The sequence below is a fragment of the Triturus cristatus genome, chromosome 8 (assembly GCF_964204655.1).
Source record: "Triturus cristatus chromosome 8, aTriCri1.1, whole genome shotgun sequence".
Taxonomy (NCBI): Eukaryota; Metazoa; Chordata; class Amphibia; order Caudata; family Salamandridae; genus Triturus; species Triturus cristatus.
In genome coordinates this window covers 1,398,157,249-1,398,180,597 of record NC_140591.1, presented here as the reverse complement: position 1 = coordinate 1,398,180,597, position 23,349 = coordinate 1,398,157,249, and positions in this window count along the sequence as shown.

Sequence of the window (23,349 nt, the reverse complement as noted above, 5' to 3'; positions counted from 1 at the left end):
CTAATCTAATCTGAAAGGTGTTTCAGGATTTGTTTACAGAAAATCTTCTGGGAGGTGTAAATTAGGCTGACTGGCCTGTAGTTAATAGGGACGCTATGCTGGCTCTTATAGATTGGGATAATTTCCAACTAACGCCATGACACAGCAATCTGCATACCCTTTAGAATGGCATTTGAGAGATGGTTCATGTATGGGGCCCAGACACCCAGATGTAAATTTGAAAAGCTCATTTGGGATTCAGTCGGGTCCTTGTGCTTTCCCTATTATGGCAGAGCTAATGGCCTCTTCGGTCTCCCGCAGGGTTACCTCCACACTATTTGTACCCTTACGTTTTACCACCAACACAGGGTCCACATCGACGCAAGCCGCAGCATCCATACAAAAGTATAAGTTAATAAAATTAAGATATCCAGTCCTGGGGTTGTACAAAGTATTCCACAGATCTTTTACCACCATTAGATCTCAGCACCAGGTTAGCCCAAAATTTAACGTTGTCTTTGATCAACAGCGCATGGGACAGCTCATCTCATAGGGAGTTCTCCCATTCCCTCTTAGACTTTTCCAGTTCGCTCCTATGGATTGCCCTGCATATCACAAGTTGTGACCTATCCCTGGTCTTGACTGCTAGCAATAATTGAGGTTTGGCTATGCCAAATGCAGTAGTATACCAAGTAGATTCCTTCTGGCTCTTGCTGAGGTGCGTAATGCATTGTGCCAAAGTCTGTCTCTATATTATCAAAGAGAGTCTCATGAGATTTTGCAAAAACCGAACCTCTCTCCTCCAGGGCAATCTTGTTCAATAACTCTGCTTGTATCTTAGCCAGGTTGTTCTCCACCTCCACAGTGTTGGAGTGTTTTTCTATCCAACCTCATTTATTAGTCTTTCTATTATTGGATAGTTCAACGCCTCCTATTTGAACATGGCCCTGAGCAAGCGGGTGTTTGCAAGGGAGGCCAGTAAGGTCAAACTGAGAATGTTATGATCACTGTTCACCCTTTCGAGAACCATCACGCCCTGAACATACAATCGGTTCTTCAGGCTAACTAAGAAATAATCGATACAGTTGGTGTCTCCTGGTCTATTGAAGGCATGTTGGCCGTCAGTATCAAAAGCAGTCCGACAATTTGTGGCTCTTAGATCAAAATGTAGGGTTAATGCAAAACTCTGGGCTGCCTCAGTGGCCATTTATCTGGAAGGAGATCAACAGATGTGATTTCCCATTCTGTGTCCAGTTCAGCCAAAAGATCAGGGTCCAGTGAAATGAGGACTTCAAAGGTGTCTTTCAAGTCTCCTGCCATAATAAGCTCACCTCCACCCCTGTACTCAGTCAAAAAAATCCTCTAGATTGCTGATCATCTGAATCCCTTCTTTCCACCTGATAGCCCGATTGTAAACATTAATCATCCCCAGGGAGTTGCCACAATTAAAATCTACTGTAGCTGGCAACACATCCAAGTAATCAACAGGTAGAATCTTGATTTAACATTGTAGATCTGCCACAACCAATTTACCAAACCTACCGGTGGCCTTCCTCTGGAGGATTGAGGTGCAGGGGTGTTAAAGGAATTGTACCCATTCCTAACTCTGGGCAGCATACGCCATGTCTCCTGGAATAGACAGGTATCCTAATCCTCTATAAACTGGCCCCAATTAGAGTCTCCCAATTTGGAACTTAACCCTGCTACATTCCAGGACAAAAATGTTTTGACTCCTTAGCGTGCTTCTCGAGAATTACCTGGCTACAAGTGCACGGGTCCCCCTCCACGTGAGTTCCTCCTGGCCTACCAGGGAAAATCACATGCCTGTCTCCTCCACTATATACCCTGGGAGTGGGAATTATGGATTCACTGTGTCACACCCTACGCACACTGCCTAAAAACTCATGCCTCCTAATGGCTCTTCCTCGCAGACTCGAAACCTAATCGTGGGGCTGTTTACAGGGATAATCCCTATGGAAGTTGTATTCAGTCAATCAATGTCTCACAAACCACTCGATCCAACATTCTTGTGTGAGCCACTTCTAGAGGCATGCTGTATGCTATAATCACCCCTATACCTAGGCTGTCCGGTTTTAGGTTTAAACCTATAATAACTGATAAAACCCCACTGAAAGGGAAATAGCCCTCACCAGTGTAAACATATAAACACTGAAAAAACACCTGCACAACCACAAACTAAATGCCATTCAAAGAAAGGAAAAGGAGCGTGAAAGAGTAATTTTTTTTCTTCCTGAAGGGGCCAATTACAATGTAACCTTGTTATACAAGCAGGAAGCAAGAAAGACTAGGCTGATATTATTCTGCTTGAGTTTTGTTGTTCAGGAATGTCACTAAAATATTGTTTCTACTTCCTTTTGCTTTTTTCAGTTTTGTGGTCTTTGGTCTAAAGATGCAGGGTTTAGAAGCATGTTTAGGTCTTGTTTAATTATTTTATAAACTGTAAAGAATCAGGAAATTTCAAAATCATGTTTGATATTTTGTCTTTGTTTGATCCTTTCACTGATAGGAAAATGGCTGGTTTCATAAGAATCTATCCCAATATGTACCAACACATTTAGCCACAGACAGTGGATAAAAACCCTTGATACATCCACCCCCAGTTTCTAGTGATTCAGTATTGATAGTAGGTGAATTGCCAACACCTCAGGCTTTAAACATTCAACGCAAGGTACAATGACTAGTATATGTGAAAAAAGTGCTATCAGTAAGCATCTGGGATAGTGGTGAAAACATGAAACCAGACTTTTAGAAAACATGGAATGCAGTGGCACTTGTATTGCCACTGCAAAAAGGTTCTTTCCAAGTTCAGCAAAGATTGGAGTGATATTGTTTGTATTTGCAGTGATTCAGCTACGTATATGAAAAAGTTGTATGATGACCTGCCAAAATCGATACCTGAACTGAAGTGCCACCCTGTAAGAGATCCTTGCCACTTGTTAGATGGTATACTGAAAGCATCTTTACAATCTGCAGAGTTAATGAAGAATGCTATTGACTTTTTTGTCCATTCTGAATCACTGTTTTGTTATGCACTGGAACAAAAATGCAAATATTTCTCATGCTGTACTTTGTGTGGCATCAAAAAAAGAGTCATCCCAACTGTGTCACTTAGCTGGTGGCTCTCAGTCCAAGGGGCTAGGAATGCTATATTATCCATGTGGCAACCGTTTACAGAATTTTTGCTGAGTGATGATGCCAAAGGCAAGAAATGTGAGGATCTTTGGTCGCATATTGATAGTGATGTGAAAAAAAGTACACTCTACTGCATTCTTTAGATTTTTACAGGAAAACATAACTGCTGTAGTGGACATAATAAAAAACTAGCATCTGAAAACACCCTTGTCTGCCAAGTGTTCAGCATATTTGGTGTAGATGTGAAACATCTCCTTGAGAGAAGGCTGGGCGACACACTTAGTGACTTCGGAACTGCAACATGTTCCATGTTAGAGTGCTTGCCACTTGGTAAGCAAAGAAATGTTGAAGAGCAGCTAAGGAACTTTTATTTTATAATGTATGAGAAATGGCTTGCAATGATGCATAGAAATGTCCCTTCACCAACCATGGCATTTGAAGTCTATGAAACATCACTTTGGTACTCTCTACAAGTTCTAGATCTCTTCCGTAAAGGGGAATTTTCTCTGTAGTTTCAAAAGTGCTGCTTCATTTTGGACCGCTTCAATAACTCTGAGGGCATAATCACCCAGTTCAACGCAGATGTTGCAGAACCTGCCCAGAGCATCGCAATCTTCAGATGCACCAGTACTGGCATAGAAAGCTATGTCAGTGGCCAGAGTTAGCAAATTGTGTACTGGCTGTTTTGGCGTTGCCCTTCTCAAGTGCCAATGTTGAGAGGGCCTTTTCACAGATAAAAGTTTACATGGGAAGGAAAGAGTGAGCGCACATGACCAAAGACTCACTGAAGAAATATTGTATGGTGTACTACAGTAAGTTTGATTTTCAAATATGTATTTGGACCTCATACACACTGTACGTACACTGTCAATATACCATGCACTATCAGTGCAAAAAGCAAGCAATAATAAAAACAAAACTTTCCATAAACACCGGAAAAACACTGTTTCTGTTGTTTTTAATGGCGCGAAAATGTGTAACCACTGATAACCACTGTTTTTTTAAGGTATTGAAATCACTTGAAAACACTGAAAAAACCCCACCAGAATTTACCAAAAATAGAAACTGAAAACAGGAAAGCCTACCTATACCTAATCTGGATCTGGGTGCCGGCATAACAGTTCCTGCGGGCATCCATAGACAATAACCCTTCAACCAGACCACAATCCCTCAAAACCACCCTTACTAAGTCATCAGGCTATCCAAGGGGCTCAAGACGCTCTACTCTTAGGATGTCACTCCTACTAATTGAGTAGCACCTCTTCATGTGCCTAACCAACTAGATTACTTTATTGGCCAAGAAATCCTAATCTTCCCAGCACCTTGGGCCTACCTTTGGAACATAAACCAGGAAGAACTGAGCCCGGTTGGCGATTGGTCACTGTGGATTCACGACCTCTAGATCTCGTCTGTATTGGTTGTGAAGACTGCATGGTCGGGGTGGGAAACATGACATTTGGGTCAGTGCACAAACCCATAGTTGCTGGAAATGCCGGGATCCTCCTCTGAACAGTAGCTATATACATCCCCACCAATAATGTGTGACATAGCTAACATGCCCATAGGTATATTCATTACTTTTTCACTATTTCACTCCTTTCATTTGCATGCATAGATGAGCATCTGCAACTATGTCATGCAACAACAAGCTTCAAGACTACTAATTTTTGATGACTGCATGAAGGCTGTGGAACTATCTACAACACGTACACAAGTATAAATGAGCTATACCTGATTTGACTATGACTAGAAATGAAGTTCCAAATTATGTATCCTGTTAAATACCAGGTGATTGGATAGAGTAAAGATTTTAATGTTACCTATTTGTGCCATAAAGTGTAAGTAACAATCCTATTTTCCAGTATGGCTGGTTATATCACTGAACACCTTTTTAAACAAAAAAAAAAGTGTGCCTTGCACTAACAGGGGCCGTGAACCTATGAATCATTATTTTACATTTCACGGGACTGTCAAATACTCAAAAAGCATTCTTACAGGCCAATCACATATAAATAGGAAGTGCCTGATTGTGTGCCAGACAGCATTAAGCACTGCAGCCAGCAAAATGACTGTAATTTGAGGTGGGAAGGGAGACCCCCATGCAGACAGGTAAAGTGACTGAGTGATCCTGTCGGCAAGGTGATGTTTGTGGGGTCCATGGGACCCCTTTAAGCACTCCAAAGGTCTGCTTGTAGAGAGCATACACATAGTGCACAAGATATTAGTATTTGTACTTTCAGTACACATCCTAAAGGCATGTTTCATTCTGCACACAGTTCCATTATGTCAACATGATTCCCTCATTGCCATAGAACCTAGAACACATGGCATACAGGGAAGACCCTTCCGATATAGAGATGATGCACAAATATGTACAGCTGGTTGATGCTGCTCTCCAGGGAGATGACATGGGCCAAGCTTTGGTGTACATATTCTCACCTCCAATGTCTGTCCTCCAGACTGGCTCACTTGGCCTCTAGCATTTGAGGGAAGTAGTAGACGATGAGCCAGATTAGGGCTCCTACCTCCCTCTCCTCAGAGATACTCCCTCTACCCTTCCCAGGCATAACCCACACAACCACATAATTACTGCTAACTCTCCTTAATCACACACAAGCAACACTTAATAAATGTTTGTGATTGTAACCTGCTCAACCCACAGGCCAGCACACACCTCTTATTCATGAGTTACATTAGGTAGCAATTCACTGCTCCTTTGTGCACAGTGTTGCATCACAAGGCCAATGCTAAACTACTACATCTTTCCAACAAAAATTACATTTTAGCTTCCTTTTAGTGTGGTTACAATAATGTGTATATTGCACCAACAGAGCATTTTGCTCATAGGGCTAGGGTGCCTGTGTATGCAATTTTTTTGTGCTTAAATGTAAGGAACTACTACCATCACAATATTGATGTAATTTACAGAATGACCTCGCAATTAATGTATTGCCCTAATGCAGCACATGGGCAATACATTAATTTCACAGACGCCATCAATGCATATTCAACATTACACATTATTGGTAAAGGAGTACCATTTGTCCACACCCCCACAATTATACACTATTTATCAAGATCTGTATATGTCCTCAAACGTTTGTACTTGCATGTTGACATCCATGCTTCACACATTAGACATCTCTATATCCCTGAAGTAAAGTGATCCTTCGTAACCATCTCCCCTGTCTTGCATTTTTGCTCAATCAATGCTACTCAATGCAATGATACTGTAGCACTTTCATATGTATTCCTATGGGCCTCTAAGCCTCCTTGCATTGCTCGGCAAAGCATGCAAAATGTGTATTAAAGCAAGTGTGGGCAAATGTAAACCTTACATTAATCAGCACTGGGAAGGTGTCATATGTGTGGTTTTTGTGGATCCCCACACATGCATCCACCAAAATTGACAACTGACACGTTGACATCATCCCCTCAGTAAAGCTTTGTCCATGACAGATGACTCCCAAGATCTGGGATGAGATCAGCTGCTACCATTTGATCCAGCAAAGTGCTGCCACTCTTCATGCATGTTCAAATGTGCAACACACATCATTTTTAGATGGCCTCAGGGATTGTGAGCCTTCATACACTGTGTGCCAGATTAAACACACTTTCATGCTGCAGAATGCAGCAAGACAGCTTGCTGTGCTGCACTGCACTGCTTAAGAGAGGAAGGGTAGGAATGCCCCATATCTATCTGGATATGGGATAATCCTGCCCTCTCCCTTTCATGCAGTGCAGTGCAGCAAGTTGGCTTGCTTCATTGCTTTGTTTTTAGTTTAATATACGCCCCCATATTTTGAAACAACTAGGAAAACCAGATTCACATATGTTGAGGCCTACATCTATTTGATAAGATATGAGTGACAATATATGTAGCTTGACATTCACACAAACAGCACACCTTGGATGAGTTTAGCTTTTTTAAAGTATATGATAGGTTTACAATCTTCTGGTATTATTTCCATAATTTTAATGGTATTATGTAAACAAAAAGTGGCACTGTTTCACCTCTCTTGGCACGATCTGCCCTTAAGTGTATTATTTCTGATTGTGGTTCTTCACCCTCTTCATCATCTGATGTGATTTGAGAAACAAGCTCCCATGGTAGATGACTCTTCAAACAGATATTATGCAGAATGGCACGCACAAGTATTATTTTGCACACCATTGGCGTTGAGTACAGGAGTCTACCACCTGACTGGTCCAGGCATCTGAAACATGATTTCAACACTCCAAACACTCTTTCAGCAATGTTGCGAGTTTTTATCAATGAAGCATTCTATTGCTTCTGCCCATTATGATGTGGATTTGTGTAGGGGACCATTATCCATGGCTGGAGACCATAGCCTTGATCACCTGGAGGTATGCATTTTAGACTTAGTAGTGTACTTATATCTCTAAGCAGACTTTATATGTAGACTAAGTATGATAGATGTGTTATTTATTTTTTGGGTGGGCATTGTAGAGATTTCTTACAACAGATTTCTCTGTTTAGCCCATGTGTTTTTCTAGAAGCCTTGTGATCATGTTAATCTTGATCTCTGTTTTTAAATCCCAAATCACAGATCATGACACACAATTGATTAGAGTACTTTTAGTGATTAAATGACCTGATAAACAATGTACCATTGTACAGTATCAGTTGCTGGAGTTGACTCTAGTTGACCTTTATTGCCATCATATATAACTTTTATTTAAAATTTACAATGACTGCTATTAGGTGACTCATAGATACATTGTGCATGTATTTCAAACAGGCATATTCATACAATAATACACAATACTTACTATACCAGGTTTTGCAAACATATATTATTCCACTGTTTCAACGTTTTGTCAGCTATGACCAATTCATGCACATGCTACATGTTCCTTTGAATAAAATGTTTGATTTAGCATCAGCATGTTCCTGTATGCTGTGTTATTTAAGACACAGTTACAATTTAAGTTGAACTTACATTTTTTAACATTATACCATTTAGAATTGTTGTAGCTTGATGAACATGCAGTCATATTAACACATTTCTACACCACTTTGTTAATGTGTCAGTATTTATGTGTTCAACTACATTTAGGCTGATACATGTCTTGACATGCCGAACTGGTTATGATTGATTGGTACCCGGATATGTTACTTCTTGTAACCCTACATCCTTAAAATGTGAGGTGTTTAATTATATGTTGTTATTGAGTAAAATCTGCTGACAGGGGTATGTTACGAACAGTTAAATATGACTTACCACACCATCAAAGCTCAATTTTACACTGGCTTTATTATTTTCTTTGTCACATTCACACAAGCCATCATCCAAATGTATAACTAGATGACATCTATAGATATTATTTGTACCATAGGTGGATCATGGTCATTCACATGCACTGTGCAGAACACTCAGTGAGAGGCTAAAGGAGGTAAGGCATATTTGATGCAGCAAGGTTTTCCTCACTGCACACACAATCCTGCAGTCACCCTTACTACATGCTGCAAAGATGTCTGGATTGGTGCAAGGCTAGAGTGAGTGCACCAGCACTAAGTGAGGACAGAAATTCACCAAATCTAGAAGGGTTTGGCACAATACATCATTCTGCCTACCAGACAGCACAACTAGGTGCAAAGCATGGGAAATAATTCAGTTATGTGTGTACATTCTACAATTTTTTGATACCGTAATGTTAATTTAAATCGTGTAATTAAGCATACGGAGAAGACAAGGTTGGCTCTATCGGATAACTTGCAGATGAGGAGGCCATTTGCATATCTGCCATTCTGAAAATGCTCATTAATCGTGCTGTCCCTGAATATTTACGCATCATGGTCACCTGCAGGATACTTTGCCATGACATTTGTGAAAAAGCAATTATGATCCACAGTTGCCTGAACATTGATTGAGTACTTGTGCTTGCCATTTCTGTAATGCGTGCAGTATCTGATGGTGGCACCAATTGCACATGGGTGCAGTCTATGGCACCAAGCACATGAGGAAATCCTGCAATGCCATAAACTCCTTGTTTGCCAGTTAGATGCTGTTGACTAATTTTGGGAAATGGAAGGTACTGTGGTGTAAGTCTGATGATGGCATCCAACACAGATGGGAGGATTGGAGAAAAGGCCCCCTGTGAAATGCCAGCAAACATTGCAGATCTCCTCTGGAATGAGCCAGAGGCTAACATGTGTAGGACTGCCATCAATTTCACATGCAACAGGATGGCATTAGTCCAACTTGTTGCTGGTTGAAGAATTGTAGAAATCTCCAGCAAATCCAGGATGCTCTCTTTCCTCAGTCTATATAACTTGGTTACCTCCTCCTCCTGAGATCAATGAGGTTCATTCTTTGCCGGAATATGCATTCTCTCCTCCTTCATGTTGTTGTCTCATACCAACTCCCAATTGCAAGAAGAGTCCCTCCATGGTGTAGATGAGCTGGCCAGGGAGTTCTGGGACAGTGGTTCTCTTATACTAATGCCCTTGCACCATACCCTATGCCTGAGCTGATGATGCAGAGCATTCTGATGCATTTCAATCATTGTGTTACACTGCGCGATGATGCGTCATGCAGTGGTATCTTGATTAATCCCACTGTGTTATAGTTGTGTTTTGAGTGGGAATGCCTACCTTGCATATATTTGTTTCTGCGTGACGCAGGTCAACATAGCTCAGCACTTGCACAAATGTAAGTTCCTACAGACGTAGCAAAAAGCACCTTGCGTTGCTTGATAAATCTGACTTTAGTATTGCGTCGCCCTTGCACCTCCATGCATTGAGCAAGGGTGATGCAGCACTGTGATAAATATGGCCCATAATGGTTGAAAAGGAAGATTTAAGACAGGTTTACAAATTGACACATACAAAGTCCTATTTAGAAGACAAAGAGTTCATTGCAAACAAAATCATGCTTGGCAATTTATAAACACTTATACCACTCTAATGTCACAACTCTATTTTAACAATGGCATACCAAATTATTTAAAAAGTAAATTCATATTGCATAGGTTTAGCCTTCACTCTTCAATTTCTAGCTCTCAACCTTGGCAGAAAATCAGCAGAGACCCAAATTGTAGGCTTTGTGGGGTCACAGAAGAATCACTGCTACATGTCCTATGCATTTGCCCAGCACTTTTAAAAGAATAACGATTGATGCTTGCCCATTGTTCAATCAGCTCTTAACCCAAAAATCTAGGCAAGCTGTTGTGGAGGTGCTAAGGGCCATATTTATCAGTCCAAATTGTGTTCGCAAACGCCAAAATTTGCAGAATTTCACAGAATTTCGGCGTTTGTGATCGCAATTTGGCCCAGTGGTATGTATTAAAGAAAAACTGCCTCGCAAAATAAGGAATCGCAAAATTTGCGATTCCTTATTTTGCGATTGCATTTAAGGAATCGCAAATTGCTGTTCCTTAAATGAAATGTAAGAAGCACAGAAAAAGTGCAATTTGGCCTTAAGAAATCGCAAATTACCACCAACTTCAAGTTGGTGGTAATTTGCGATTTCTCTGAAAAATGCACTTTTTTGCATTTTACAAGGTGCCATGTGGCGCACATACATGCCCTCAGGTCATACATGTGTACCACATGTGCACACATGCACATTTCAGGGGTGCAACAGGGTGTCCTTTTGACACCCTGGCAACCTTGAAATTGCATTCTCAATTTGCGATTCTCTAATTGAGAATCGCAAATTGAGAATGTCTTCCCATTCATTCCTATGGGCCTCTTGGCCCATAGGAATGAATGGGGAGGTATTCCTTAATTGCGAATCGCAATTTGTGATTCGCAATTTAGGAATATGTAGGATTCGCAAAATTATTTGCAAGTCCTACATACATAGCGTTTTGCGATTCTCAAATAGCGATTCGCAAAAAATCGCTATTTGAGAATCGCAAAAATGTATTTTCATACATATGGCCCTAAATCCCATAAACCTAAGACTAAACACCAATTTTAGAAAATGTATGTTCAACCACAGCTCAAAGTAGGCCAAGTGCAGAGCAACTGAGCCTGCTTATATAAAACTTTATGTCAACATTTCCTCGGAAATGTAACCATGATAATCTCAGGATTGCTAGTATTACAACACAGACGGGAAAACTTGACCAGGGAGAATATCATAAGCAATGTTCCCTCCATTTTTTTTCCTCTGTGTGCAGCAGTACAATATCTCTGTGCCCTGCATCCTAGACTGTGTGCGCCACGCATGTGAGTGCAACACGCACATACATACATCCGTGGCAATTGCCACTCAAAACTTTTGTTTATAATGAGATCAAGAACAAGTGCATTTCACGCACATAGCTCTAATTACTAGGGTCTTGAGGCAGTTTTGCAGTGTGGAGACAGATCATCATGGCATTAATTGTTGATTCTAGTTTGCACCTATACCCCAGGCTTAGAAAAGGACAGGACTCAGAATGGAACACTAGTATAATATTTTACTGAATATTCTTGATTGGAGCACTGATCATTTGGTGGGAGATTGCTGGACGTCTATACAAGAGAATATATATTTTGCAAGTTGACAATTACATAGCACAGTTACATTTTGATGTCAACTTTATGATTAATGTCTTTGCTAAGAGGAAGTGTGTGAAATGTGCCCATTCAGGTCAAACACAGACTGTGGGAAAGGTTGGCTCAGACAAGTCAAGTGCCATCACTAGATGTGTGACACATTTGCTTCTCTCGCTGGTCCTTACCATTCTTCCAGTGCTGATAAACTCTATCAAGGTCACCTTTGTCATTTAAGAGATAGGCATTTGTCTTTATAAGCGTAACCAAGTGATTCCCCACCAGTCTAGTTCTTGATTCAGACTTGATAGTGTTCAAGTGACTGAATACTCGTTCACAGTCTGCATTTGATGACTGAAATGTTGCAAAGTGGCTGACAAGCCACACAGTGCAAAACATGCTATTGTTTTTTTAATAAACTTTATTTATTGAATTTTTCACACAAAAAGTGAGAGGTCACACATAGACTTATAACAACATCTTGTTTCCAGTTTACATCAGAGTCCAGAGCGCACATTGTGATTGTACATATATCCATGACATAGTGGGAGACTTAACAACATACATGACTATGGTGATACACAGTTACCAATATTACATATCACTACTACTGTCAGATCCATCGTCCTGACCATTTCCATGTCCCGTTGGGTTTAGTAGCTCCCTACATAACTCCCTCCATAGTGCAACGTCCTCAGCTAGTTTTTCGTCTGCAAAACATTCTATTGGTTGGACATTCAAGAACGGCAGATGGTATATGTCAATAGCACTCCGCAAACTTGAGAAAGAAAAGATAAAATATAGTTCTTGTCTACATTTAGGAGCTTCTATGTCTGCTTCCATGACAGACAGATGCATCATGTAGGGTACAAAGCCACAAAATAATGTGGAAGACTGACAAAAGAGCAACATAAAAAATACTCAATTACCCTGACCATTCCCATTTCAGTAATTTTTAATGCACTGACCCCAGAAAACAGCATACAGCAGAAGGAATACCTCAGAGTACAGGTGGGCAAGCCTAGAAATTAGTAAGTAGAGCAGAGCCAAGGATTGGCTCTAGCACTTAATCATTCATCAAACATGTGAGAGTAGGATAAGGTGCATTCACAATTCAAGAACATATTTCCTTAACACACAGAAATGTTTCACCTTACATTCCTGGCCCTGTCTTAATAACAATTAATGCTATTGAACTAAGAGGCAAGTCCATTATCAAATATACATTAGTTGATGGCTTGCTTTGTGCTATAGCTGGAGAACCTATTGCAGATTATTAAATCAAAAACACCAAGGTTTCTGTATAATGCACATCTTGTAGTCACATGTTGGAAGGTGGTCTTGTAATAGTGAACAAAAGAGAGGGTTGGTGAAATAAAGTATTTTCATTGGATCGCACAATTTGGTCAAGCAGGGATCTTTCTGTTCCAAAAAGAAACAACTATTAGCAAAGCCAAGCGGCCTGGTGCTAGCCGCTGCCTTTTGGCTTTGGCAATTCAGTCTTGTTTCTGTTGTAGTTTTGCATAAATATTTTTGGGGGTAAGCTGGTGTGCCCTTGTTGGACTTGGCCCTTTTTGCAGGGTCATCCCTGAACTTTTTGCCTTCCTCCTAGTATTGTTTCTGACCTGGTGTTGGTGATTTTAGGACTCTGGGCACTTTAGCACTGCTGTCCAGTGTAAAGTGCATGTGCTCTCTATGGTAAAGCATTATAAGATTGGTCTACACCTGTTTGGCTAATTTAATTTACCTGTCAGTCCCTTGTAAAGTGGTATCCCAGATACCCAGGGCCAGTAGATTAAATGCTCCTGGTGGGCTTGCAGCGCTGATTGCACCACCCACCAAAGTAGCCTTTCAAACCTGTCTCAGGCCTCTGCCATTGTAGGGCCTGTGCGTGCAGTGTTACTGCCGCTGTGACGTGACACCTAAAGTGTGTGCCACGTCTGTGACCCCCCTTTTACTGCATGTCAGTCACCCTTAAGGTAGGCCCTAGCTAGCCCTATGAGCAGGGTGCATTGTAGGTAAAAGGTAGGACACGTACCTTAAGTGTGTGACATGTCCTGGTAGTGACAAACAGCCATTTTGGTTTCTCACTGCTGTGAGGATGCCCTCTCATAGGAATGCATTGGGGATTCCCTGATAAGTGTTTCAGTGGTAATTCCTGATATAAGAGGAGTAGCGTGATCAAGTTTGATATGTTTGGAACAGTGATAATAAATGCTGTGCAGTGGTGTGCACAGATTTATTATCACTATTTTAGAAATGCCACTTTTAGAAGTGGGCATTTCTGTGTGCTATGTGTCTTTGTGCCTGCCAGATGTGTATTGCATGTCTGGCTCTGGAGTGACAAGGGCTGGGTGAGTCAGCTCTAGGCTGAATAGGTCAATCTGCATTGGGAGTGGTGGAAGGAGTAGCCCCAGTGACTGAATGGGACTGTGTCTGCCTCCCACAATGCTGGCTCCACCCCCCTCTGCTGTGTATGGGGCCAGGGCCTACACTAACAAAGGGGGTGGTGGTGTACCTTTAGAAAATGGTGTGTCGGCCCCCAGAACTGGTTTGGACCGGGCGCAGAGCCCTGTGGCAGGGGAAGAACAAAGACACTAGGGGTATAAGTATTGGGGCTGTGACCCCATGAAAGGCTGTATGCTTACTTGTGGAACTACTGTGCCCAGGAGGAACCGCTGTTGAGGGCTCCCACCTCATGGAAGGGAAGCTGCTGGCCTGCTGAAGAGCCCCGGTGTGCTGGCCTGCCTGGGCTGACCAAACTGGAAAGAGACTCTGCCTCCAGCGCGTGGTGAAGCTCTTTGGATGGTCCCCTTTTGAAGAGCCCAGGCTGAGTGCAGGTGGAGCGCTTGAAACCAAGCACATGTTGATCGTGCTAAAAAGCGGATCTGCCCAAAGGTGTGGGCACCTGTGTGGCAATGAGGTGTGAAGCGCTGTTTGCATTGCAGCTGATACAGGGCTGCCCTTGCTGTGTGGTGATGGGAGGAGAGAGCCGAGGTGCAGGAAGTGCTCTCTCTCTCCCGGGTGGCCTGCTGTCTAAATTCCCTCATCGGCAGCTGGGGCTCTGCCAAGTGGCCCCAGGCTGCTACAGGACATCCCATGTTAGACCGGGTGCCCTGGAGGCGGCTCGCTCCGTGTTATCTGAAAAAGAGCCTAGGTCGGGGATTGCCCAGGCAGCGAGGGCAAAAGTCAGGCAATTTACTGCCTGGCGGTGGGCAGGCCTCCCGTGAGGAGGAAGGGAGCCCCGCATGTTGCCTGGAAGCCGTGTGAGGCTGGAAGACAGGCAGAGGCTGCCTGGTGGAGGGTGGGGCACCCGTGGTATCGAGGAGAGCCCCGCGTGCTGCCCTGCCTGGTGATTGACGAGGAAAAGGAAGTCAACAGAAGGGAGACTTCGCTCCGGGTCCGGCAAGGTGCTGGAGGGTAGTCTACCCCTGTGAGGGGAAGCCAGTCGATGGAGATCTCTCTCCGTGGAGATCGACTGGCCCTACTTTGCTGGCACAAGGGGGAGGGCACATATTGACCGGAACCCTACTTCCCTGAGCAGCAGATGGCTGCGACCTGAATCGCTCCGTCCCCTGTGTTTGGTGAGCGGGACAGAGCCAGGATGTTGCAGCAGCACTTGTGGGTCTCCCGGGAGGGGGGAGCTCCCAGAGATCTGTTGTTGCCAGTGACCAACGGTTTACAGCTGCACCGTGTGGGCATTCTTTGGAGGGGACCAGGGAGAGTTGCGCCCCCCCCTCATGTTACGGGCAATGTTTTTGCTGCAACTGCAGCCAAGGGGCTAGTGGAAGCCTCATGAAGGGGCCCGGAGTTGGTAAAGCCCACACTTGGAAAGGGGCACTGCAGAGCGAGCCCAGGACAGGGCCCCGCTTGACAGTGTCTTGATTTGGGGACGACAACACTGGGTGATAACACACTTATTGAGAGGCTGTGGCTCCCAATGGGTGCACAGTAGTGGAGGGACCCTCATGTATTTATAACACGTGACACCTGTGTCCTACTGTAATGTGTTTACCTAGTGCGTGCCCCCCTTTGAGAGCGGGTACTTTGGTGCATTATTACTAATGATGATATGCATAACGCACTAGGTTGAGTACCCATGTGTGCAGGGATAATGATCCGCTGCACTACTACTGATTATGTTGCACCTAATAAGCGGTGCCAGGTGATGTTAAGATGTATGCCTAAAGTGATTTATGCATAATGTGGTTTATGCTTAATGTGATGTGATTTATGCATGATAGGTTTCTGCTAAGGGCCCGTACCAGTGGTTACTAGTTGTGTTATAACTTACCTGTCCTAATTGTTCTGACAGTGGCCCGATTGGCCCTGTCTTGTATATAATTCCTGTGAATTTCTACCTGGTGCCATTTGGCACAGTGTATATTGTGTGATATATTGTGTATATTGTGTGATTACGATTCTAATGTGTATACGATATATATTTTATATAACCTTATGTGGAGTTTTTGTGTTGTGCCTAGTGTGTTGCTGCTGTGTGTGTGCGTTACGCAAATGCTTTACACATTACCTCTGGGATAAGCCTGACTGCTCGTGCGAAGCTACCAAGGTGGTGAGCAGGGGTAATCTTCGGTGTGTTAATCCCTTAACCTGACTAGAGTGATGGTTTCTGCCTGGCTTAGGCGTTTGCCCTAGCCAACCAGAAATCCCATTTTTAACAGCCCTCATCAATCTAAAAAAATGTAAACAACTGTTAAAAGCTGAAATATTTATTGTTTTGCAAATAACACACATTACTAGTTCCTGGCTCTGAAAATAACTACTTTTTCTGTGGCTGTAATTCTTCTGCAAAGGCATCCATCATGTTGTAACTTACAGTGAAGTCACCCAGTGGCTGAAGATTGCCCCATGATACATGCTGGAATGGGTGGAAGACAAATTTGAATGACACAACATCAGGCTAATGGAGGAAGTCTGTCTGAAAAGCTCTATAACTATGAAACACACATAATTTTCGTAAAACCAAAAGGCCTTGAACACCAGACCTAAAAAAGCAAAAAAGCCAATTGATCTGCCGTTTGCTGCTAACCTCTTTGCTAATGCATTTTTTAAATGCTTTTGTAAATGTTTAGCTTCCGCATACAAAGGTCTGTTTTGAAACTGAATGGCTTGTCAATTGGGGTGGTTAGGGAGCATAGAGGAAATAGAGAGAGTGCGGCAAAGTATGTGGCCTGAAAGTGTGTGTATGATTAGCAGGACTGTAGGAGAAGGTGAGTGAAAGAATGGTTGTCAGTGTCTATATAGTCAATGGAATTATAGTAATTGCACATTGTGTGCTGTACAAAAGCTGAACAACAATACCCAGGTATGACTGCACCAAGTGCTAAAGCCGCACACCAACAGAACAATGCCATAAAAATCAGAGATATCCATCATATGTTATTATTCAAAACAAACAAAAAACATTAAAAAAAAGCAATATAAAAAACGGCAACATATACCCAGCTCATAGTCCGATCCTAAAACACAGCAATTTAATTTTAGCAACTTCGACCAGGGACCATTCCATACCTGTATGTGCAGCAGGTGGGGGAGGTAGGGTGGGGATCACGGGAAGAGAGACAACGGCTTGCACTATAGGGACCGGCATGTTTACACTGCATGTTCAAACAAGCATTGAAAATGCAATAGGTCTCGCCCTCGTTTAAGTTAAAGCAATTCTGTTTGAAATTAGGTGGTTTTTTAGCTTTGCTTTTATTAGTGTTTTTCAAACTTTCATGTACATAACATGCATATGTATGCATATATGAATATGTATGCATGTATTTATATAGATATGCAGATGTATATATATGTTTATATATGTATGTATATATATATATTCACATATATATAAATGCATATGCATATATATACATATATATATATGTGCATATGTGTGCGCGTAGAGAGAGGTAGAGAGAGGTAGAGAGGTAGAGGTAGAGGTAGAGAGTTAGAGAGGTAGAGAGTTAAGAGAGGTAGAGAGTAGTAGAGTGAGAGGTAGAGAGAGAGATAGAGAGAGAGGTAGGGAATAGAGAGTAGAGAGTGAGTAGTATAGAGTAGTAGAGAGTGTGTAGTAGAGAGTGAGTAGTAGAAAGTGAGTAGTAGAGAGTGTGTAGTAGAGAGTAGTGAGTGTGTAGTAGAGAGTGTGTAGTAGGGAGTGTGTAATATAGAGTGAGTAGTAGAGAATAGTAGAGAGTGTGTAGTAGAGAGTAGTGAGAGTGTAGTAGTGAGTGTGTAGTAGAGAGTGTATAGTAGAGTGTGTAGTAGAGAGTAGTAGAGTGAGTAGTAGAGAGTGAGTAGTAGAGAGTGAATAGTAGAGTAGTAGAGAGTGAGTAGTAGAGAGTGAGTAGTAGAGAGTAGTAGTGTAGTAGAGGGTGTAGTAGAGAGTGTTTAGTAGAGAGTGAGTAGTAGAGAGTAGTAGAGAGTGTGTAGTAGAGAGTGAGTAGTAGAGAGTACTAGTGTAGTAGAGTGTGTAGTAGAGAGTGTGTAGTAGAGAATGAGTAGTCGAGAGTGTGTAGTAGAGAGTGAGCAGTAGAGAGTAGTAGTGTGTAGTAGTGTGTAGTAGAGAGTGTGTAGTAGAATAAGTAGAGAGTGAGTAGTAGAAAGTAGTAGAGAGTAGTGAATGTGTAGTAGAGAGTAGTGAGTGTGTAGTAGAGAGTGTGTAGTATAGAGTGAGTAGTAGAGAATAGTAGAGATTGTGTAGTAGAGAGTAGTGAGTGTGTAGTAGTGAGTGTGTAGTAGAGAGTGTGTAGTAGAGAGTAGTAGAGTGAGTAGTAGAGAGTGAGTAGTAGAGTAGTAGAGAGTAGTAGAGTGGTAGAGAGTGAGTAGTAGAGAGTGAGTAGTAGAGAGTGAGTAGTAGAGAGTGTGTAGTAGAGAGTGTGTAGTAGAGAGTGAGCAGTAGAGAGTAGTAGTGTGTAGTAGTGTGTAGTAGAGAGTGTGTAGTAGAATAAGTAGAGAGTGAGTAGTAGAAAGTAGTAGAGAGTAGTGAATGTGTAGTAGAGAGTAGTGAGTGTGTAGTAGAGAGTGTGTAGTATAGAGTGAGTAGTAGAGAATAGTAGAGATTGTGTAGTAGAGAGTAGTGAGTGTGTAGTAGTGAGTGTGTAGTAGAGAGTGTGTAGTAGAGAGTAGTAGAGTGAGTAGTAGAGAGTGAGTAGTAGAGTAGTAGAGAGTAGTAGAGTGGTAGAGAGTGAGTAGTAGAGAGTGAGTAGTAGAGAATGAGTAGTAGAGAGTGTGTAGTAGAGAGTGTGTAGATAAAGAGTAGTGAGTGTGTAGTAGAGAGTGTGTAGTAGAGAGTGTGTAGTATAGAGTGAGTAGTGCTGCTCTGCTGCCTCTGACTCCTGAGGGGAGAGCCCCGGGGGCCCCAGGGTGAGTGTAAGGGACCCTGGGAGGGATGGAGACCTCCAGCACTGGGGGATCACTGACACTGCCCCAGCCCCCTGACATGAGCCTCCTGCGCCGCCTCCTCCCGCTCCTCTGCTGCCTTGGACTCCTGCGGGGAGCGGAGCCCCGGGGGCCCCAGGGTGAGTGTCAGGAGGGCACTGGAGGAGCCCTAAGGTCGGAGGGAGACACCCGGGGAGTGTGAGGGGCCCTGGTAGGGCCCGGGGTGAAGCTGCACAGATGCTACTCCACCCTGCCGACATGACCCTAAACTAAAAATGAACTTATTATAACACAGTTTAATTAATTTGGATAATTAAAGAGCATCGTCCACGAATACTGAAAGGCAAGTATAATCCAGGAATTAACTACTAGTGAAAACAAAATCCAAACAGTATTTGCATGATAATTCACTTAACATATTTGCAAAATGCATTCACAACGCTGGGAGGACAAGGGAATGAAGTTCAGGATGTGCGGGGTGGGGGGGGTGTCAATATGCAGTTCTGCCACAAAGTCGATACCTCCCGGTTCAGATAGCCGAGACCATGACAGCTGAACAGTGAAAGCACCAACCTGATTTCCCAATAAATTTTTATTCCAGCTCGCATCGACAGGAAGAAAGGGTACGGGTAAGGTGAAACAGAAGAATCAAGCTTGCTAACCCTTTTGAAACAGGGCGGGCAGTGGAAATAAAGCCAATGACAGTTCCTGCCTCTCGTGCCCTGTTGAATATTTCAAGTAACTTAGAAAGCAGACAGACAACAACAATAGTTATTGCCAGTGTTCCGACTCAGCATCTCACAGAAAGTGTTAATAGTATCACCTTAACCCACACAATTACATTATCTATATTGGGAGACACACGTCCAGGGGTGGTCATTCGTTCGTAAGAGGTAATCGGCAACACATTTAAAATGCTTTTTTTTTATTTACACTTGCACAACGAACCTAGAAATCAAAGAAACAAAAGACAGCATTAAGCATACAGTTACAGTTACAAAGTCATTTTTTTTAAAAACAACTGCAAGAAGCAAAATATAAACCTACTGTCTAACGCCGCGGGTAAAAGGTCCAATCCCGCAGGGCGTGGTTAAAGGGAGACAGGGTGGCAACAATCAGCGAGTGGCATGCCTTCGGTGCAATCATTGCACTGTCTTTGGCATAATTCGTGACGCCAAACGACGCGCACGAATCAAAGTTGAAGGCGGAGCTGGGACGAGGCTTCTGGAATCGTATCAATTCCAAAAAGCCTTGTATGACGAGGCAGCGCATGCGCTGCCTACGTCAGGCCGAGACCTAAAAATGCATGTGCAAAGCAGCTCCGAGTTTACAGTGTGAACCGCTGTAGTTTAACAAGAGCTTGTAAGCATACAAATCAACATGAAACAAGAAATCATTGTTTCTTGTAACATGCCAGAGCTACGTGCATGTTACAAATCAAGCAGACTCACCGAAATTAAAATACAAATTTCTGGTGAATGTATGCAGACCCCCCACCCCTCCATCACGAAAAGAGAAAGCAGCGTGTATAATTGCTGCCTGTTCTAGACTCCATGGCATTCCACAGGCCCTAACTTGAAAGGGAACCATGAATTTTAATTGCCTTTCCTTAAGATGGTGCCCATCAGGCTTCGCCAAGTGCCAGTGACCTTGGTTGGCACCGGGTACTGAGAGGAAGGGAGCGGGACCACGAGTAGCGGTGGTGGGAGCCGAGACTCATTACCTGCTGCTGCGGTTATACAAGTGTTTGCTCTGGACCCGGGAACGAGCACTGGCCCTCGCTGGAGTGAAATGTCCTGACCGTCGGGACTGCATGAGCCTTGCCATACGCTCAGAAGTTAATTAAAGCACCAGGGTGTTCTAGGGGGTCCATTCCAGACGCAGGAGTGTCCAGGAGGGAGACGGCTCCACGCGGACTGCACATCACAGCTCTATGCCTCCAAAAAAGGCTCAAGGGAACAGGGTCAAGATGTCAGACGCCAGTCGCCAGCTCCCTCCCCAGACGGAGTTAAAAAGACACTACTGTTGATCCCGCGTGGAACTGACTCACCTGTGCGGGGTGGGGCCGCCGCTTTCAGAGGGCTGACCCGTGGTAAGTTCCCGGAACACTGAGCTCTGGCCTGGTGGAGAGAGCTCAACGTCGCCCCTGCGGCGGCCTGCCCAGACTGGGACGCGAATGTTGGCTGTGAGGCCGCCTCCGCTGCGCGTTTGCGGAGCTGCTGCACGGTCGGCCGATAGACACCTGCGTTGCTGTAGCCCAGGCTCGAAAGGCACCCCGGACCGCCCGAGTTGTGACTGCTTTCCCCTCGGTAGCGCCAGCCGGCTCCCTGGATTGGAGACGCACAGAGGTGAGCTGAGGCCTTGCGTGCTGCGAGGAAGTGTGACAAGCACCATCAATAGCATTGGTAGGCCTCCATCAGGCTGGCAGTAGCCACAAAGATCCTGCTGTAACCGCGTGTACCTGTGGTTCCTGCCGGCTGGCCAGGAGCTGGAAACCGCATGTGGGGGGGCACTCCCCGAGCAGAACACGCACTGAATAATTAACTGGCACACAGGTACTGAGGGTGTTTCAAGGGAGTTTGGCCTACACTAATGAACCACTCAGTACACAGGCTTTATGATCTAACTGTAATCTGCGCTGCATTCGCCCTTCACAGCGATCGCTCCCAAAACACTGCCTGTACCTGTCTGACTTTAAATTTGTGGCCGAAATATCCCTCGACCCTTGTACACACATCTCGCTGAAATATTTGTTTCCTGTGTAACCCAAAGTTTGGCCAGTGCTCTCTTCACTCTGTGGCCCTTAGACCCGTTATAACTGCTCACTCACTCACTTTAGTCCATGAGTGTAGCAGCAACTGAAGGAGCTATGAACAAAATGGCCCCCAACCCATGTTAATGCAGTATTTTACCTGCAATATCATTACCATCAACATTTGCTCTATTGGGGCAGCAGATTCCCAGGCAACTGAACCAGTGACCCAACTATTCAATTCCCCCCACAGTAGTTAGGTTCTTTCTTACCAGCCTGACTGTCCCTAAGATGGCCGCCACAAGTGGGCCTTCCACAAAAGTACTCTTTCTCCCCTTGTGGGTGAGGGATCCAGCATTTACTCATTGGTGGTTTAGAGACCTCTCTGAGAGTGACCTCAGCGGCAAGGGAGACACACTCAGTAGAAGATTGGGAGTGGCCCCACTACCACTGGGATCATAGCACCGTACACCGTGATTGGTGCTCTCGATGGAACTTTTGACGATGCCCCCCAGTCGGCAACCATAATCTGTCTACATGTTCCGCGGGGCCCGAGCAACCTTGGCAGATACCCGGTGGAGCTGTCCTATGCAGCTATAGAGGAGCTTGGCTCTGGTTCACCCCTCGGCCGTCACCTACCCAGGCGTACATCAGCCATTGTTTTCCCCGTCTCCCCGTTATGCTTCACTTCCCTCCCCCGCCTTTTCCCTCTGTGAGTCATTGTCTGCCCCCTAGGTGGAAACCTTAAACTATCTGTAAGTACCACGGTGCCCCAGCAACCTTGGCCGATACCCGGTGGAGCTGTCCTATGCAGCTATAGAGGAGTTTGGCTCTGGTCCAGCCCTCAGCCAAAACCTACCCAGCCGGACATCGGACATTGTTTTCCTCGTCTCCCCCGTTGGATTTCTTTTCTCTCCCCCGCCTCCTCCCTCCGTGATTCATTGTCTACCTCCCCTTTTCCAGCCTGACCTTTTCTGCGTGCCCTGAAGTACTTTCCCCCTTGCCTGTTTTTTCTATGTTATGCTATGCTTCAGTAACTCTTGTAACTATTGCTATACTGTCTCCCCTTCTATGTTATGTGATGCTCCAGAAACTGATGTAACTATGTAACAATGGGGCATATAATCAAGCACGGTGTTAAAATGACCGCTGCTTTAGCGGCAGAAAACTGCTGCTAAAGCGGCGATAATGGGCTTGATAATATGCCGCAGAGAATTCCAATAGAAGCCCATTTTGACACCAGAACATGGGCTTCTATGGGAATTCTCAAGGGCATATTATCAAGCTCATTATCGCCGCTGTAGCAGCAGTTTTCTGCCGCTAAAACGGCGATTATTTTAACGCCGTTTCTATATTATATGCCCCAATGTTCTGAAACAATGTCCTACCTCATGTAAAGCGCTCTGATACCTCCGGGTCTAGCCAGCACTATATACAACTTTTCAAATAAATAAATAAAATAAATCATAAGTTAATGCAGGTGCATCTTAGACAATGTGTGTTTTAACTGTTGTAAAATCATTGGAAGTTGTTATAGGCTTTTAATCCTGATGATTGTATTTGTTAGCATTAT